We start from the raw sequence: 20,023 nt of genomic DNA, 5'->3' as shown, positions 1-20,023 counted from the left end.
GGAAAGAGTTTTGTGCATGTACAAACAAGTAGCATATGGGGTTAAGGATCTCTGTGCAGCTATCTCTAGCTGACTACTGAATTCAGATGTGAAGATGGTGCTAGGAATCTGGCAGGCGAGTGGAAGAGCAGAATTTAGTGGGAGAGTGGTAGAGTAGGAGTAGAAGTTAGCAGCCTAAAATCTTTTATACTGCTAACTTATGTGAAGTTATGGAGATGATGCCAGTGAAGATCACCACCGCAGGGGAAGCACCACTCGGCTTTGCTGCTAGCATGTATCCCACCCTCAGTTTGTTGAGTTGTGCACGGCCCACCCCTGGAGCCCATCAGTGACCCCATCCTTCATGGTGGAGGCTCAGCAATGAGTGCCGACGGCGGTGCCAGGCAAAGAGTTGCTCCTGGTAGGAGAATCCCCTGCCCTTCTCTTTGCAGTGGCTGAAGCCTCCTTTACGCAATCAGTCTAGCTCAAAGTTCTTCAAGGAAGGGCAGGGGTTTGTCTGAGCATTTTTTCAGATAGTGGTTTTAATGATGCATTTAAGTAACTAATAACTCCGTGCAATATCTTATCTAAAGCTGGCTGCAAGATTTACTCAGGAGCCAGCAAGGGCATGAAAGGGGGCAGGGAGTGGGTATAGAGGCAGTTTTGGCTAAGGCAGGGGGTAGTATGGAAAGGACTGGCGGCATGAGTCCACCATGCCATTGTTAGATTAACACAAAGAAATGGCCAGGGGTTTGAGCCCACTGCTGTTTCAAATCGCTAAACCACCTCCTGGCTATCCCCAAATACCTCACAATTTAACACCAGCAGCTTCCCTCCTCCATCCCCTTCCCTAAAATGTATAAATTATTCTGAACAGTAGAAATCACAGACACATTCTTCAGAAATACCAGTGAAAATTCCCTTCCCCCCTTTTCTATAAAGAAAATACCAGAACTTCTAACATTCGATTGGGAGCTTATAATAGGAGGCTATTAGTGCGATGCTAAATTTGGGATATTTCAGAGAAGAAGTTATTGTTATGTCTGTTGCTTGATTTGTGGCACATGTACAGTTGCAGTTCAAGTTTCCCTGGAGCTGGAAGAGAAGTCTGCACAAAATACCATGTTAAATTTTGCAGCAGATACTAATATGCAGAAGGGGTTGGTTTAAAAACAACAAGCCATCACTTCTAATCAACGCTTGACACGTGTCCAGTTTTGTGATATTAAAGTGAAAGGCAAGATCGGTTATTCATTGCACAATCCGGTCATATTTATTTGCATCCACGTATTTGAAAATCCGAGTTTACATTTTTAAAGCTAAATAAAGTTGGCTTGTGACACTGATATTGTATCTATTACATATTTCACTTCAAAACCTCATCTCTCCTAAAGCCTCTTCAGTGTGCTTGAAGTAGCACGGCAAAAGAAAAGGAATTTTCAATTTAACTAGAGCACTGACATTCTGTTACACAATTCGATCTTGTCTATTTACCTGCTCTTAAAAAACACAAGACACTAAACAAAAAAAAAAAAAAAAGCTGAATACATCCAGCCGGCAGTGCCATAGGTGTCTGAATGCATCTGTAGCTTCCCTCTCACTCATCAGTGTAATTGTTGTCATGTTATTCCATTTTTTGATTAGGCTGGTCCGCCAAGCTCCCAGCTTTTTCTGGCCAAACGTTCTTCTGCTGGTTGTCATGGTGACTGCATTGTTAGCAGGGAGAAAGGCTCTGTTGTCTGGCATTGTTCTGTTGTGCTTTAGGTAATGCACGAGGCATCACAAGTGAAGTGGATGGACCTTTTTTGCTCGGCATCATTGCCGAGTATTGAAAATCTCACATAAAAAAGGAGCAAATAGGCCCTGACCAAAGAAATAACCAAGTTCTTTTTTTTTTTTAAAAGAAAGCGCGCATTATTATAAAGAGGTAAAACAGCATTGGCGATTAACTGAATAATCTAAGGAAATGCTATAGAAATTATATTTATTACAAGAACAATTGTTGTGATCTGAATGTTACTATACAATGCTAACCATTTGGCAATTTAGCTTGAATATAGTTTTTAACTATTCATTGATTTCTCTCCAGCTTGCAATGTCATTGAACCCTGGACTCTATTTAGCTTAAAACACTACACTTTAGGAAGTGAATGCAATAACTTGGTTTTTAAAATTTAATCTATGAGGGTCTGTCCTTTTAAGTAAGCTACCATAGTTAATTACTTTTTATGTCACCATCAGGGTACATAATCACTGATTTATCTCTTTTTTTTCTCCACAAGAAATTAAGTTTCACCCCAATATTAATTAAACTATGGGAAGAAATTTCAAAACATCAGGCACTATTCACAGGTTTGACTTTGACATTCAGACAATTTCTTTAAGAGACATCTCAGGAAAACTAGGGGAGAAGCCCTGAGAAAGTTCTTCAAAGAGCCTTAGCTTATTTAAATGGATTGCCAGACAAGATATTGGCTTTAATTTGTGATTAATTAACACTTTTTCAATAGCAATATACACTTTGAAGATTGAAAGTAAACCTCATGTGAATCCCAACTGCTTTAAAACAATCAATAGTATATGTTTTGAGAGTCTCTGATATTCAGCCTGTGTTCAAATCCGTCTGCTAATCCCATTTGGGGAAACCAGCAGGGTACCAGCATTTCTCTCCTGGCATTCCAGGGGGAAAAACACCTTTCAGCAGAACCTGTCACTGGATGTCACCAAAGTTCCATGGATTTGCAGGCAAAACTGCACTAATTTATCAATAAAGCTCGAGAGTCTTAAAGAAAGCAAGCAAAAATGAGTACTGCAGGTAACTCAGCGTACCCGTAAAGCTGGCAGGGCCAGAACCTGCACTCAAACAGCTCTGGATGTGCTCACCATCTTCAGTGGAGCCACTGTGGTTCATGTGCTACAGCTTTCAACTGCCCAATATCCCATGCACGTGGACGGACACGAGATCTCGACTGCTGGCACAGGCGCTGGCTGTTTTGAAAAACTGCACAGAGCGGCTTAAATTGGGCTGTAATACCTGTTACCATACATTTCCCCTACTGACATCTGTAAAATGAGAATGACATTTTCCCTTTTTCTCCTTATTTAGCCAGAATTGTTTGTCTAGACTGTTTATTGAGGCCAGCAGGGCTGGGACCATCCTGTACGCCGTGTGCCTCCTGCACTGGGGGCTGCGGGTGGCACGCACTCAACACCTGAAAGAAGTTTTTGTCTCTCAGGTGCTCAGCACTGCCACGTGTCAGATTGGGAACCTAAAATCAAAAAGTAGTGATTTTCTTTCAGGGGAACCAGTACAAGCACATAATCCAAGGAGTATCTTGTTGACTAATGCCAAAATAATTTAGGGGCAGAAGGAAAAAATAAAAATTTGCCATGGATATGAAACTTTTAAATAACTGTTATGTGTAACAGAGAAATGGTTTTCCCTCTGGGGAAAAAAGATTGTCTTGTCACGGAGAGTCCATGTGCTTTTAAAGCTCAAGCGTGGGGATTTCAAAATAACAAAATTACTTGGGCATCTGTGCCACAATGACGCCCCATGGGTATTACATCCCCAAATCCCTTATCGTTTCTATTTTTCTCAGAAATTTCTAATTTTCTCAGAAATTACTTTTAAAAGCTAGAGAAATCAGCAGTCTTCATACAATTTGCCAAGGGACATTGAAGTGCATTGACTCGCTTGCTTAGAGTTCACCTTGGACTCTAGCTGGCCCCGCGTTTCGCAAGCGCCCGCTGGAGCAGGGTCTGGCGGCAGCAGCAATCCCGCCGTTCTGCGCTCCTCTGCCATGAGGTGCTCCGGACCCGTGCCAGGCACCTCCAGGAGAGAACGTGCCCGCAAACACCTCTGAGACCGGGTCAATCGGGATTTAGTGCGCTCGCATAGGTGCACACAGATTATTTACCCTCATGGCAGAGGCAGGTCTGCGCACAGCCTCACAGCAGCTAATGCCAGCCTCCTCTATGGCAGAGGTATAATTCCTGCTAAATTCCTAATTCTCTTTTAATTCTGTGAAATTACTATATAGCCCTGTTCATTTTACCCTTATTAGATTCAGGAGAGCTTTTCCATAAGGGATAGCTTCAGAAACATTAAAATAGGACAATTGCTGTTTTTTGGAGAGCTCTATTGCAAGTGTATTGCCTTCTCAGCTGGAAAGGATGATTACTGATGTCTGAAAAAGGTACTTACAGCTTAGTACACAGTAAACATGTATTCTGTTTTTCTTTTGCTCTGTTAAACAATATAATACATAGCAAAAATCTACAGAAATAGCAATCAAAACAGACACACTTTAAGAAGAATCCCAATGCTTCTTAATTTGTACTTCATTCCTCCCATCAGCATTTCCACCCGCGTTCATCACTGAATATTCATTCCTGTTGGGTTGAGTGTGGCAGCAGCCCAGCAGAGTCACACAGGTATTTCGGTGAAGGGGTGACGAGACATCCCGCCCCCATTCCGGCTGCCGCGCGGGAGGGTCCCCAGCCCCTCTCTGGTTTGGGAGAGCCGAGCTCCCCACCAGCCCCCTTTCCCCTGCCTGATGCGCTGAGAGCTCCCCCTCCTGTTACAGTCAACCTTAACCGCAGTCGACAGATTAATATTATTACCTCATTTTAATTAATTCCTCTCCTCAATTCAAAAAAGCACATCTGGTGCTTTTCAGAGCCAGACAAAGCTTCTTTCCTCCCATCCTCTCCTGAACATCAATTAATAACTTGGCAACAAAAAGAAAATAAGAGTTTGTTCTGCATACCTAACAGTCACAAGCGACAAAGAGAGAGAAAAGGGACTTGCTCCAGACAGGGGTCAAGGAAAATGACAGAACTGCTAAATCTTCTGTGTTTCTGCACCTCAGCAGGGCTTATTAGGTCAAGCCACAGCCGTGGCTGTGCAGTTTCCAGACCAGGGTTGTCTCACATCTCTTTAACTTGAAGTGCGAGAAAAGTGATGTGTAGCTTTTCACACCCTTCCAGGTAGGTGGTCAACAGGTGGTCCCATGCAATTGCTCAAGCCCAGAAGGTGATTTCAGACCTTACTGTCAACATTTCACCTCTCAAACCCACAGTTCAACTTCTAAGTAAGAATGAGTCCGCTTCTAGAATTTCTAAAATCTCTCGTAATACAAGCAAAAAACACACGGCTTCCTGAGCCCATAGTCCTACTACGTGGGTCCAAGCCCTGCAAACAGAACCAATGTGGCTGAAGATGATGAGGATGAAGACTGCTTGTCAGTTGTCCAGAGCAGGTGGACCTCTCTTTGACTAGAGAGGTTAAAATAAAGGTCAAAGAAGACATTTTAATAATAATAATAATAATAACAATAAAAAAAAACAGTGGGTGGAGTTTGGCATACAAAAGACAAGAGTTTGTTACAACAATTTACACAACATTAAGAGACACAGGACTAAACTCTGGTTCTCTAGGTATGTCCTCACTGGCCTAGGGTCTCCTGTAAGGCCAGATTTGCAGGCCAAGGGGACAGCGAGCCCATAGGAACAGGCACAGTTGAGCCCAGGATGTGCCCAGTTGGCTGGCAGGATGGCTTGGCTGGCTCAGGCTGTGCCCTGAGCCACCAGTGCTCTGCAGGCAGGAGGGCTAGTGGCCGTGAGAGTCTACGCACCTCAAAGCCACCCGCTTGGACGCACATTCAAACAAGGCTTGACATTCGCCATTGACTTTTGTGCATGAGTGGTTCCTGTTTTCTGACCTGACCTCAAGAAAGTTACTGATGCCAGAAAAACCACAAGAAACTTTTCAGGAAGATAAACGTCCATGATAAACAAAGAGAAATGTCACTGAAGCCCACTGAGTCAAAATGAATGTGAGATAAAAATTAAAAGAATAATTAGTTTTCAAAAAGGGAACTGCTGCCATATTGTTCCGTTTTTGTCTACAAGCAACTCCAGGACCTCTGTTCTTCAGTTCTCATTGGAGAGACAGACTTTGAAGTTACTGTCCAAACTCACTTTCCTCTTTTAAACATGGCATTATTGCAAACTGAGTAATTCAGGTTCATGACTTGCTCAGGAGCTTGGCTTTCCCTTAGAATTTCTCTCTCACGATGCCTTTGTCCCAACTTTGGAACAGCTACTTTCTTCCTTTCTGCTTCCATTTTATTTTCTCTCTCTCCCCACCTCCCCCAAAAAATAATTGAGCGTGGATCACTCTCATGTGATTTCAGGTACAATCCCAAACTGAAGTTCTTACCAAGAACCCATTTTTTTGATGCCCGAATGCTTTATAGCTATTTTTGATAGTGCTAGGTACATGAACAGCTGTGTATTTTAAAAATCAAAACAGACATGAGAATGAGATGAAAAATGTATTTATGCACATTTTATATTGAACACAAACATATATTTTACATCAGATGGGAAAATAACTTCTCATTTGGATGGATTTTTACTAGACATGAGGTGAATTTCATTACAACTAAATTAGATCCAAAAAAAAAAAGTGGAGGAAAAAATAGCCAGCTGCTGATAAACATGGATTAAAAACAGGCAAAAAATAATTTGACTGTACCAAAATATGAGATTCAGCAAATTAGAAATATGTCCACTCTTAAAACTTGCTTTAAAATTGCTATTTTATTTTTATTATAGAACCAACTGTCACACAGAACAATATAGGGAAGGGAGCTATGTTAGCTAATCTGCCGTAATCCTTTCAACTCTTTGAAAGAACAACAAGCGGTTGATAAGCAGGGTCAGGCTGGGGCAGGATTTCGATAGGAGACATCTAAGGAATGCCTAGGTGCTTCAGGAAGGGGATGTGGGTGATTTAGCAAGCCGGCTAAATCAGTAAGCTTGCTCTCCCCTCCACTTCAGTAATGAGCAAACGGAGCAGACCATGCACTGCGGAAGGGGTAACCTGTTGGGGGAGGTAGATGTAATAACTAAAATCCCAATCGAGGCATTATTTTACACTTTTATCAGGCAGTGGCTTTAACTAACACCAGCCCAGGTAAGTACGTTCTGTCTCGCTGACTGATGGATAAACTGTTTCCCACATCCAGTCCTAAAATTTGCAGGGTGTTGTCAGGCGCTGTTAAGCCACGCCATAAACCATGTTGGCAACCCATTGTCTCAGTTCACTTCTCTCCCACGCACTTTGGACACATTAAAAATATATTTCTGCAAAGTGCACTTACAAATTGCAGCTGCATCCATTACAGCTATTGCTCATATGAATTCTAGAGTTGGTTTTAACATCTGATTACATATATAATCACCAAAAAATGGATGGTATGTAATATCAGTAAATATTTTTAACTCAGCCACCGCAAAGTTCTCATCTTAACCAGAAAAATAAATGAGAGAAAATTATTTTATAAGTACGTACCTTGCACTTCTGAAATATTATACTGGCTGTGCTGGCAAAAACAACCGGCCTTCAAGAAAACATTTCATTGAAAAGTCAATATCTGTGGGTTACTGAAAGAAATGTAGCAGTTTCAATGAAAAGAGTAAAAGCCTCTCTCTCGGACCTCATTTCATGCTTTTTTGTTTCCACTGAGCATATTTTAAGAACTAATCAGCCTTATAAAAGGTACCACTGTTAATCTACTGTTTGTCTTCGTCTTCACTGCAGCTGCTTAGTAGATAGAGAGCAAACAAAACCAGAATTAAGGTCATTCCATTTAAATCCTTCAGAGTGGAAGACAAGGACTAAATTATTGCTGAGAATTACATGAAGGAAAAGCCCAGGATAAGATAACTATTGTTTATTATTTGCCAAACCCGTAGTGGCACTGCATTTACATATTTGTGAAGGGATTACATTAACATTTTATGAGATTAATTGGTAGCATGGGGAGATTCTCTGATATACTATCCACACAACTTAAAAGTATGCTCCTGTGCTTTCAAAGGCCGTACGCGGTACATATGGCTAGTGAGAAAAAAACCAAACCTACCAGCTACCGATCAGTTGTCATGCCTGAAATGTAACGACATTTTTTCCCGTAAATAAAATACAAAGGACATTATTACATTTCATCATACAGCACAGGTCTGAATCGCAGAGGATCATAGTAAAGACCTTAATGGATGATTTTGCTTTCCTTCTCAAAACACCTTAAACCTGTATTTTCCCGTCTTTAAGGCAGAAGGAGCAATAGCACAAAAGATCTCTTTTATGCTAATGACAGGAAATCATTTCACTGTAGCCAAATATGAGTAGAAAATGAGTGGTCAAATGAGTAGAAAATCTTTTGGCCATCAAAAATCCACAAGCTTTTCCTTCAAATTAGGAAATATTCCCTGGGAGCTACTCTATAAATAATACATGGTGGGTTTTAGTGTAATCTTTAGTATGAGAACATGCTTTCTTTAGAGCCAACAGTAATACCACTTCAAGAAGGAAATGCTGTGTGAAGAGAGGATCTTGCAGCTCTCTCCCACTTTAAAATCAAGTACATTGGCTCCACACTATCTCCAGCCCCCAGGAGCCTGATGGCTACGAGGTATGAGTCAGCTCCACTACTCCGACCTCTCAAGTGGCGGAGAGGTATGTCCTGGTTTAGTACCCCGTGCTGGCTCAGGCTTCCTGCACTCAGCCTCTGTGAGGCTCCCTCGACACTGAGAATGGTCAGAAATTAAATATTGGCACTAAGTAACCCCAAGGAAAACAAAAGGAGGTGTGGGGGGCATTTCAGGTGGTTGAAGAAGGGCCCCTGCCCACGCTCAAGGCTGGTGTAGGACGAGATGCTCACTGTGTTGCTATCCGAGCTGGGGAAAGCCGTGTGCTCTGGTGAGAGGTAATTGCTCACACCAACACAAAGTTTGCATCTTTCTTTTTTTCAAGCAACAGTTTTGATAGGAGGTAAGTCCCAAACACAGCAGCGCTGCACTGTGGATCTACAGATAGCCTAGAAATAGTCCTCCTTTCCCCCGTCCCTTCCTCCCTCTCTTCCTTCCCCTTACTACACACATGAGCTTTTTTTGCTTATCCTGTTTCGTTTGGTCTCCCAAACCTCCTTCACCCAGCCTGATTTCACCCATCCAAGCCGAGTTGGGAGCAAAGGGCATTTAGCCGCAGCCATAGATTGCCTGCGGCGGCTGGGCTGTGTGAGAGGTGACAGCAGGCTGGCGGAGGGGGGACCCAGAGACGAGACGTGACCCCCCCACAGGGGACAGGGTTATAACCGAGCCATTAGGACTCACTGTGTTGGCAGACTACACATGTGATCCCTTCAGCTTGCTGGGAACCAGCAAAGCTTTGCGAGGGAGGTTTGCATCAGCCCCTCAGACAGCTTAGGAGCACGCCGAGTCAATTGTACCATCCTCTTTTGGTCACATCCCTTCTTCTAACAATTCATTTAATTTTATAAGTCTCTCCTGGGCTGCAATACCAGTAAGCAGATGAATTGCAACAGAAGATGAAAAGTAGGTGGGTCATAAATCTTTCAAGTGTCAACAAATCACTGGCACCAGCTGAATTTCTAGGAATACCTGCAAATTGAAGATTCAGGGTGAAGCGCGACTAAAACTATTTTTTTTCTCCCTTTTTTAAGGAGTACAAAATGGAAAATATGGCTTTATGTTCTACTCGTCCCTGCAGAATATGCCTGTCTGTATTGGGAAACCTAACCTATATCTGCATTCTCCCTACAAAACACTGTTTATCTGTTTAGGACATCCACAGCTTTAGTGTCATACTGCTAAGACTTTCACTAAGGAAATAATGGCTTTATACAATCAACTATTGGGTATAATAATGTTGAAGATAACAGTCATTACTAGAGCCACTGAAGAAACATATAAAAATTCTAAAACTGTCAGAGGTGACATCTGCAAATAATGTCACTTGCATTCTTACATCTCTGAAACGTATTTTGAAACACTTACACAAAAATGCCACAAATGTAATTCACCACAGAAATGTTACAAGGATGATAGGACTATACAAAAAACAGCTAGAAATACATAATAGCAGGAAAATATTTTTCTTTATGTGCATAAACAAATGCAAAAAAACCCCAAAAGCTTTTGAGCCACATGCTGAAAGAAGTTTGAGTATATTTTAATGAAAAAAAAAACCCCAAACCTATAACAATTTTTATAATATTGTAAACCTAACTTTAGCTCAGGATTTAACACCTTCTGTATCTGAAAACGCATGAACACACGTGTTTGTATTTTCTTGTATGTACATAAGTCCAGAAATCCAGAAAACTTTTCCCCCTTGTTCCCTGTTCTTTCCAAGAGATGCTGCTACTGTCTTGTTTATTGTAATAATCTGAAATCATGACATTCGTGTGCCATTTCATGTACTAAAATAATAAGAAGAAACAGAGCTCTGAGCTCTTCCTCTCCCTGCAGCTGACGTGGTGGGCCAGAAAGCAGTGGGGCCGATCAACATAAAGTCCTAACAGAGGTGCAACTGGAGAAGGGTAATGTTGATTCTAGCCCTAATTTGTCAGAAAGCGTTAATCAAGAAACAAATGACCAGCAGATGTATGTCGCCTAATGCATTACATGCGTTTCCATCAGTAAGACACCGGCTGTGCTAGCAACTCCCAGATCCTATAGGCTTGAACTTTAATTCTCAGATGATGGTGTACTAAGTCTATAGCACACAGCATTAACAGCAAGCTTGGAAAATATATGTAACACAACACAAAAGCTAGCTGCCCAGTTTGATGACATTTTTAAAAAATACACTATATGCAACAAAATCATAAATGGGTTTATGTACCAATTGTAAAACACTCCATCATGTTTCACCAAAGCTGATCAAGTAGTTGGGATCAAAAAGAAAAGGCAGAAAAGGATCATATTCAGGTTATGATTATAGTTAGGAACTGAAAAGTTATTTATTAGTAAGTGTTAGTCTCTTGAAAGGAAGTTTCATAGAGGTTGAATTAAATAATTTATCTACCATAAAGAAGGCATTATACTTGCAACATGTAAATATTGACTGACTTAGCTAATGAGTGGCTGTGTATAAACAGCCTCCTTTTTTATTTCAACTGGAGTCTAGAGCAGACAGCTTTGTATATTTTACAGTCTCTTGTACCTGAGCCAACAATTGATAGTGCAGGAGATCAAAGCCTTGATACAGAGATGCCAAGCAATTTGTGTATAAATGTGCTCCTTAAAAAGCGATAAGAGCACAAAAGAAGTTTTAAGATACTTTCACAGCAACTTAAATGGTAAATAGCTAATTACTCTGATGAGCTGTGTAAAAGTTGTACCCAATGCTAAAAATGTACCAACAGGATAGAAGTTCAAAAAATGCTTTCTATTTTTTCCCACAAGATTTGTAAACGAGAAGAGGTTTTTCATTAAAAGAAGCCACAATTCCTTCTGTTCTCAACAGGAATATTTCACTTAACTCCTCAATTATTTCTTCAGGTTTTATGTAATGGGCTAGGACATAATTTTGTTTGCATAATTTAACTGAGATATGTAAGGAGACGAGTAAGAAAAAATGCCTTCGATGGCCAGAAGATGCTCACTAGTAATGTCTGCTCAATTAAAGTCATTATTGACACATGGAGTGATAACATTCAGTCCAAGACTCAAGCTTCTTCATGTTTTCTGTTATACTGCTTAATTTACGAGCAGGCTGAGCATGCTATGACTCTATAAATCGTTGTGCAAAGAAAAGTCAGTTAAAAATATAAAAGCAGTAAGATACATTTTACAGCCAGCTTGCTGGGTTTGAAGAACTATAGGGAGTGTTGCACTACAGTGCCTTCAGTAATTTGAAAAACTCTATGGATTATGCTTTAATTCCTATACATTGCTTGAAGGGTTAAATTGTGGGCACAAGTATTTTCTACTTATATAACAAAGTACTTGGCTTCTTCACTTTTTATTATGCTATAAAAGACAACAAGTGAGAAGTACAAATGTAACACTCACTATGGCTCTTACAAACGAACACTGTAACCCTCTCTCTTGACTTGTTTTCTCACACTGTATCAACAAAATTAGCTAGAACAAAAGGAAAAGGTGAATAACATCTGAACAACAGACACTTCTTTACTGCTGTGTAGTACCAGGAGGCACATAGGCTGGAGAGGAACTGAGAGAGAAGAGCACCTCTCTGTGCAGATGTATATTAAAAAAACCCCACAAACCAAACCAAACACCAAAGAGAAAAACTAGCATCTTGCACTAATTCTGCTCAGTTACAAACAATGCAAGGCAACAGTCTACCAAACCCACAATTGAGTTCAGGGGCAACTTGTGTCTGTACGAGTTTTTTGATGATTTTTTAATATGGAGGTGCTTTTTAACAACACACTGCGTATTGTGTGGCTAACTATTCTTGTATTGTAAGATCAGCCTGGGTATAAGAGGCAGCCAGGGTACAACACGCAGCCTGTACGTGCGATGCTGTCAGCAAAAGAAAAGAGCAGTGGCTGCAGCAGCGATGGAGAGGACCAGGCAGGGGTGGGTGATTCCAAGCTCTGCCTATGCATGTCTGCATGTGTGTGTGCGCGCGCACACGTGTGTGTGTGTCTGTGTGTCTGCAGAGCAGTGTGAAGGGGGTCTTGTAGCGTCTGGAAATACACTCACTCCAGCTTTAATCCAACTAGCTCCGGCAATGAAAGCAGTGCTAGTATGCAATCCAGCACCCAGAGTACATCTCAAACCCCAGCTACTACACCGCTCTGGCTGCCTCTCACGTGGCTCATACCTCTTCGCTTCCTCTGTGCTTTGGGGAAAACCTGAACATAGACCTTTCTCCTCAGCCATGGCTTATTTTATCTAGATGTGATGACACAGGCCTAGAAAACTAATTTTAATATTTTTTCCACGTTCACTCTAATTCAAAATGTTGCAGTAATTCGAAATAAATACCGAGTGGGTACAAATCCCTTTACTGCTGTATCTATAAATAGCTGTGCTCATACTTATTGTACTGCAATACAATCCCAGGCCGGTGATAGATGAGAAAATTAAATAAATATCATCAACCATAAAAGTAAGAGTAAGGCAGAACAGGGGTTTCGTTGCCAGTTAAATCTAGGGTTGACCCGGGAGAGTGATCCTTGTAAGGAACCCTGAGATTCTCGGGCAGAAAGCAGTATAACAGAGCCAGGCACGACTCTGTACTGTTGCTGCCACAGTACTGTTTTCCAGCTCTCACCAAGGAAAGACAAAGCCCTAGTGCAAAAGGGGAATGGGATGGGGAGCTTGTACAACAGGGCAGGGGTGCGGGAGGCTTTCCACAGCCAGGGGATGTATCTCCACTGAGAGGACAGGTTTCACACAGCAGCCTGAGCTCCAAGCAGCGTGCAGCCCCCGGCTCCGACGCAGCAAAAGCAAACCTGACACTGAGTGCAGATCCAAGGCAGTGGTTTTGTTCCTCCCCGCCACAGCTGCAGGGAGAGACTTTACCCCTCCTCTGCCTTTGCCGGCTCCTATCCCCGTTCCTCTGCCTCCACCTGGCTCTCTGAGTGCAGATCCAAGGCAGTGGTTTTGTTCCTCCCCGCCACAGCTGCAGGGAGAGACTTTACCCCTCCTCTGCCTTTGCCGGCTCCTATCCCCGTTCCTCTGCCTCCACCTGGCTCTGGGAACGTGAGCGGTGCCGGGGCTGCCGCAGGAGCGATGCACACAATTCGCGAGGGCACAACCCCACGCACAAACACACTGAGTCTCTCCCGCTGCTGCAAGGTGAGGATTTTTTATTTTACATAGCCTATCTCTTTGTTTCCTTTGGAAGCCCTCCATTTCTTGGGGAGACTTGGAATGCCCTTTGTTCCTCTTGAAGAGGAAAGGAGACCCAATGGGTTTAGAGTAATGACAGTTACAGAAAAAAAACCTCAATCTATTAAAGTCTCAGATTCAGGGTATATTCAGTCCTTGGCCTCAGCTGTGCCTGCACGCTCAGATGCACTTAGAAAATCCCCCAATAAAATAAAAGTGAATAATAGATGCAGGTCTATCATTTCTTATTGGATTTTCTAGTCAAAATGAAAAGGAAGGGACACAAGACCCGGGCCTTAAAGAAAAGAGATTTGCATTCACCTGATTCAAGGGTGGGTGCATGGCAATAAGAAAAGGATGATAAATATGTCCTAGAGCAAAAGACTAAATGTGTTGTACTTATTTGGCTAACTACAGGGGGTAGATACTAAGGGGTAACTACATCACAGTCTACAAGTGTCTGTGTAGGAATCAAAAGTGTAATAAAGGCCTCTGCAGTCTGTCAAGAAAAGGTATAACAACCCACAACTGGTGGAAGCTGGGCCAAGGCAAATTCAAGCTTGAAATGAGGTATGGCACTTTCGTAATGATGCTAATTAGTCACTGAAACACTTTGCTGAGGGTAGTGGTGGCTCTCTGAGAATTATAAAAGCCAGTTTAACTGTGCTTTCTTGGGAACATGCTCGGTTTCCAACTAGGTGTCATTCGGAGGAGCCCTATAGCAGCTCTGTGCCGTACAGGCAGGATTTCATGTTTTAGGTCCTGCTACAACAACCTGACCCATGCTCACCACAGACCTTCTTTTCCCTTGACACATTATAGGAGGACACAGGGGCATGATGCAGGTGCACACACAATTATAACCCCTTCACTCCATGTTTCCTAGATTCATAGACTGTAGACCAGAAGGAACCATGTCTCCAGTTGAGGGTTCCTTCTACATGGGAAAAAATAACCTAAAAGAATCAGCTTCTCTAAAACTTTTTCTGTAGTACTGTGCCATGTGGTGACTACAGTCATGCAAATAATGTGCAAACAAGCATAAATGGTCACATACCGTGCTGAATACTGCCAACGTGAATCTGATCATAGCCACACTACATGTTTTTTGAGGGCACTTGGAAAAATGCTGGTGCTTGGGTACCGAATTTTATAGTGTTTCTAGAAACCATCCAAAATCTGGTTCTCCTGGCATTATTTTCACATTGTCAATATTTGATCACTTTCTTTTACACCTTTCCATGAACTATTGCTACCTAGAAGAAGCAACAATTTTCATTCACCATTGCAATGTCCTCTGAGAACCCTGACATCAAGTACCTTTCCCATTTACATTTATGATGTGCAGGATCTTTCCTGGCTATTTATGGTCCAGGGCTGACATCTGTTACACACAGATTCATGCTTTTCCAGATTTTAAACCAGCCCATGAAGTGCTGTTACCTCCATAACCCAGTAAACATCCCATGGAAATACGTGGAAATGCCAGGCCCTACAAGAGCTTCCCACTTTCCTGTATTTAGGGCTTGCCAATCTAGAGAAATAAAATATCACCTTGGTGATAAATCCCAGAGCTGGATTTATCACCAACTATGATTTAGCAATGAAATAATTTATTGTTTAACACAGAATGGCAAAACCACAATAAATTTGCAAAAACTAAACAAACTATACTGTCAGAAAATGCTCATAAGTTTATGATAATTTTTGTGAACTGCTCTAGCATCTTAGAAGCTCCTGATACTGACTAATTATTCTCCAAAGTTTGGCAGGCAAGGCTTGGAAATTTCTCAAGGTTGTATATTTCCTGTTTCTTACTGCTTAAGAAGAGTGCCACAGCTATTTCAAGCAGGTTCCCAAGCAAAATGCTCCTTCCACCCTGTCTTCCTCTTCATCAATATCTCATTTTCTGTGCTTGGTCCTGGGAAATCAGATGGCTGTGAAGAGGCTTAAGCCATTTTAAGTCATTTCTCCATCCTCAAGGTACCTGGCTTCACATTTTTTAGCTGTATATATCTCTATTAGTAGATTCCTAGTTTTCGGGTCTAAAACGTCTTTTTTTTTTAGCTTGTTCCACAACCTTAAGGACAGAGTGGACAAACTTAGAATTATAGAATTATAGAGCAGTTGTTAATCACATATGCGTTCAATGCTACAGACCACAAAAAATATTTAAAACATCTGTAGATGATGAAGGCAAGTGAGGTGCTTGGTTCCAGGTCTTTCCCTCTCCTCTCCTGTTCATTGAAGGGATGTGAACGCTGTGTACTGTGAGTGTGACCCACTCCCTGCATCCCTCCTGTGCCCCCGGCTAACCGCCCTGCAGTCACCCTCTCTCACTCATGGACCCGTCTGCAGCAAACCTCCCAGGTCCTTCAACTCCAAGCAGTGCTCTTGGCACGGGTACCTCCCTGGTCTGCACCCACACAGGCTAAGCCTGGGGCTGCTCCCAGCAGGAGGCAGAGGAGGGAGCACGGGCACAAGTGTCTCTGCACCCCTGGCCATAGGGCTGCCCCTGTCCTTGAAGGGTCTGTCACATCCAAAGAAGATCACAGAATCACAGAATTTTCAGAGTTGGAAGGGACCTCTAGAGATCATCTAGTCCAACTCCCCTGCTAAAGCAGGATTGCCTAGAGCACATTACTCAGGACTGCATCCAGGCGGGTTTTGAAAACCTCCAGAGAAGGAGACTCCACAACCTCCCTGGGCAGCCTGTGCCAGCGCTCTGTCACCCTCACCGTAAAGAAGTTGGATAAGTCTGCAGATAAGTCTGCTCTTTCACTGTTAAAAGGACTGAAATGATTTACCCCTTGGCAATTACAGTTTATGCAGATTGAACACCAGAAGGCGCTTCTGCTAGGATTTCACCATTATCCAGTGTCTGTAGATTTGATGATGGGGTTGAGTTACACTAGCTTTGAAATTATTAACCTGTTCATTACACAGGTAGCAATTTACATCCCCTGCTAATTCACAGAGGCTAAGCTTTATCGCACTTTCAATTTCTCAATAATTCGGAATCAAGTCAAAGCTAACTTTGCATTCTGATCCCAATGCCATGTCTTACCAGTCCTAGAAAGAGTTATTCCTGAAACTACCACACACTTATTTTGGAGGCTAATATCCAATTTTTCTTTAACAATTTTTCTACTGAAAAGCCTATTCATACTTTTGGACACTGCACAACCAAATAATAGGATATAGGTGCGTCTATACCAGATATTGGGTGATAATGTTATTTCTTTCTGAGCACTTGAACAGCTGATCTGTTTCTGCACGTATACCTGTAGGTCTCACTGCATGAGAGTCAAAGTGGGTAACTCCAAAATTACAATAATCATGTCATAATAAATACCTTAAGGATCTTGTGCACATCACTACTATCAAGGGGAGTCTCCCATTCTTTCAGTGGAGTTGGATAAGACTTAAAGCAGCATTTGGTTTTTTGGGCAGCCAAACAATGTTTTTTTAAATTATTCTTTCACATACAGATACTCTTACATCCCAACTTGAAAAAAAAACAACCAACAACTTACACAAGCTGTAGCATCCCATCTAGTAATAACAATGTGGTGATATGTAATGCCTAGATTTGGGGTAGATTCCATTGGAATGGACATGCTTACCTCTTTTTTTTATAGCCTTCTGCTATTTCTTGCCTGAGTGCCCTCATAAATTTTTGTGTGTCCTTCACAGTCTTAGTAATTCTAGTTTAAATATGTCGTGGTTTCACTCCAGCCAGCAGCTAGGACCATGCAGCTACTCATGCACTTCCCCCAGTTGGGCTAGGGGAGAGAATTGGAAGAGTAAAAGTGAGGAAAAACTCATGGGTTGAGATAAAGACAGTTGAATAGGTTGAGTAAAAGCTGCGCACGCAAGCAGAGCAAAATGAGGAATTCATTCACTGCTTCTCATGGGCAGGTGGGCGTTCAGCTGACCCCAGGAAAGCAGGGCTCCACCATGTGCAATGGTTACTTGGGAAGACAAAACACTACAACATCGAATGTATCCCCCTTCCTTCTTCTTCCCCCAGCTTTACATACTGAGCATGACATCACATGGTATGGAATACCCCTTTGGTCAGTTGGGGTCAGCTGTCCCAGCTGTGTCTCCTTCCAGCTTTTTGTGCCCCCCGAGCCTGCTCACTGGCAGGGAGGTATGAGGAGCAGAAAAGGCCTTGACTGCATAGCAATAACCAAAAATACCAGTGTGCTATCGACACTGTTTCCCATCCCAAATCCAAAACACAGCACCATACCAGCTGCTAGTAAGAAAGTTAACTCCATCCCAGCTGAAACCATGACAAAATATCTATGTTTTTCCCAGAGAAACGATGAAGTGTCATATTAGGCCACTTTAGATCCCACACTATTCTGTAACACCAGATCCACAACTCTTAATTCTTTCATTAATTTAATATTTACACATTACTGCAAGAAAACTCCCCAAATGCTAAAGCAACAGTAAGCGCAAAACTCTATTCAGTGGCAGACAAAGAGGTCGGATATTGAGGTCAGATATTGTAAGCACACTATTGCAAGTGCTTTCCAACCAGGGAGACAGAAACTGCCCAGGTGACACGAAGGCTGAGTGGAAATGACATCAATAGTCAGCTTCTTCTCTACTTTGTCATAACCAACCAGTTGGCTATAAATCACCAGCTAACTAGACTCTGCAATGAGTTACTTTAAAAAAAGCTTGAAGATTTTTTTTTTTTTCATACCATTACTCTTGCTACCTGTATATTAGATATTTGAAGTGTACATGTTCTGCCAGCATATTCAAGCATTAGTTATCCTTTTAATTATGCTTGACCCAAAGGAGAAAAGTAAAATCTCTCTTTCATCATCCAACCTGAGACTGCAGATGTCAAGAGTCAGAAGGAAAAAAAAAGAAAAAGGATGGCTTATACTATAACACCTTCAGTTACTGCATCTAATAAGTATTATTACTCCAGCGCCAAATAGGGGATATGAAAAGGAGATTAAAAAGCGCTCTTTAAAATTTAAGAATGTTAAATTAACCCTGAAGATTTGCTAAAGGTGAATTTCCATATTGTTAAGGCACTCTAAAGTTGTCAGTAGTCCTAGCAATCGGAATACTTACATAATTGCCTGGGAAATAAATGTCTCTTTTCTAATTTTCCTGTAAAATTAAAGGAAGAAATAATCAAAGATCATTAGAAAATTCAAACTAAACACTGATGTTAATTTAAACATTTCTAACCACAGTGAAAGATGCTCTGCTTTTATTGTGTAAAGCGTAAAAGCAACATATAATGGTTTGACATTTTAAAATAAATATTTTCAAAGAAAAATGCTAAAAATATATCTTTTCTATATTTACATGTTCAATTCAACCCTAGATAACCACTAAAACATAAATTCCGATTGCAATCTGGTTACAATGCACACCAAGCACAAAAGCCTTCTAATGATCTTTGATTAGTTCTTTATTAAATTCATCAAGGGAGCAAAGAAAATTTAATAATCTTCACCATTTGTCATCTTTCTGATTACAGTTTTGATTAGAACTTTCAGCTTTTATTTTCTTCTTTTCTAGTCATTGCTATTACTGTGATAGTGCTTCTTTCTGCTAGTTTAAGAAGAATGAGATAGGGCAAATGAAACAAATTTGTAATTCCGGATATGCATTTAACTAGGTGTGTTCGTGCCCTGAAAAAGCCTAGCTAAGAATATGAGATCTTAAAAATGCAAAATAGCCCTTAATGGAACATTTCCACATTCATAGCATAAAAATTTTCAGAGTCCCAGTTAAATAATAACTTGCTTAACTAATCAGATACCTTAAAAATACCCTACACCTGGATTTCTGTACAAGAAAAAAAAATATAATCCAATATTTGAAGAGGAATTTTCATTATTTAGAAACATTCATAAGTTTATTCTACTATTTAGTTCTCAGTGTTATGATTCACTTATTTCACACAATTAAAAAGATGCATTACTGTGCATTAATGATATCCTTATCATTAAAAAAATGGAAAGAAACAAATTGAAATAATCTAAACAGATGAAACAATTTTCACAATACCATGCGCTGTGTCAGTCAAAAATGTGTGCATTTCGGTCTCTGTTACAAATACCTAATTTTTTATATTCCCAGTGCAAACCCTGCCCTGTCACCCTGCCGTGTGAGGCAGGCCCTGATTCACTGGGAAGAGCTAAGGGAGCTGCAGCTTTCTTATTTGCAAAGATTACTGCAAGTGTTGTTTTCACCACCATGCAAAGGACACATTAAACAGTCACTGGGTAAAATCCTGAAACGGTCCTTACCCAAGGCATGAAATTGGGAAGCCCATCTTTTGCAGGTGGACATCCCAAGCACTGGGCTGAAG

Source organism: Charadrius vociferus, unplaced genomic scaffold (genome assembly GCF_000708025.1).
Source record: "Charadrius vociferus isolate BGI_N301 unplaced genomic scaffold, ASM70802v2 scaffold14, whole genome shotgun sequence".
Lineage (NCBI taxonomy): Eukaryota > Metazoa > Chordata > Aves > Charadriiformes > Charadriidae > Charadrius > Charadrius vociferus.
This window is presented reverse-complemented; position numbering follows the sequence as displayed.